Source organism: Nestor notabilis, unplaced genomic scaffold (assembly GCF_000696875.1).
Source record: "Nestor notabilis isolate BGI_N333 unplaced genomic scaffold, ASM69687v1 scaffold94, whole genome shotgun sequence".
Classification (NCBI taxonomy): domain Eukaryota; kingdom Metazoa; phylum Chordata; class Aves; order Psittaciformes; family Psittacidae; genus Nestor; species Nestor notabilis.
The window spans coordinates 8,002-9,109 of NW_009925836.1; positions in this window are offsets into that span (position 1 = coordinate 8,002).

The window sequence follows — 1,108 nt, forward strand, 5'->3', positions numbered from 1 at the left end:
GAGGGTGCTGAGGCGCTGGCACAGGGTGCCCAGAGAAGCTGTGGCTGCCCCATCCCTGGCAGTGTTCAAGGCCAGGTTGGACACAGGGGCTTGGAGCAACCTGCTCTAGTGGAAGGTGTCCCTGGCCGGGGCAGGGGGTTGGAGCTGGATGATTTAAGGTCCCTTCCAAGCCAAACCAGGCTGGGATTCTACAAACTGATTACAGGAAACTGAACAGAAGTACTCTACCACTGACAACTGCCATCCGGAGCACAACCTCCATCGTGACAGCAATACAGGCTGCCACCCACCCTTGCATGGCCACACTAGATGCTAAGGCTATGGTTTTTTTACCCTTCTGCTAAGAGAAGAAGGCAAACCCGAGATGTCTGAGTGGAGTCACACATGAGGAGATGCTGAGCGCAAGGACGGCCATCCTCTTAACCCATGATTTCCTTCCAGTTTCAACACCCGTATCTGCACAAGGGCATTTAGAACTCATGAAGCAGCATCAGCAGGATGCCCGAAGCCCCCGGGGTGCTGCTCTGCTGGCCTGGTACCCACAGCAGGGCTGAGCACTGGAACGATGCGGGCTGTGACATCACTTGGCTGTTCTCAGCAGCAGGCTCTGACTTCACGGCAACAAGTGCCACTATTCCACAGCTCCCAATGTGGTCGTCATGGTCCCTGCACATGAGCAGCAACGGCTTTCTTCTGGACCTCAGCATCCTAATCCCGGCTGCTGGGGCCATCCTGCTCGCCATCAGCCATCGGCTATGGGGTCGCTTGTGGCCATGGGGCTCACTTGATTCCAGCGCTGGTGGTGGCTGGCCCCAGGAGGGTGACTGTGCCACGCTGCTGTGCCCACAGGGTGGTGGCCGGGGCCAGCACCAGTGGAGATGGAGGTGGCGATATGGAACAGCAGAGCCATGTAAGTCCCCCTAAGAGGAGCCCAGCCCCATGTGAAGCAGGCTGGGTGTATGGTCCAAGTGTGATTCCATCCCCCCCCCCACTCAGGAACCCCTCCCTGGCTTGCAGGTAATGCTGCATCCCCGCTGTGCGGGCCCTGGCGCTGCAGTCCCGGCTGCGCTGACTGCATCAGGGCTGCCCAGGAGCTGCAGGAGCTGGT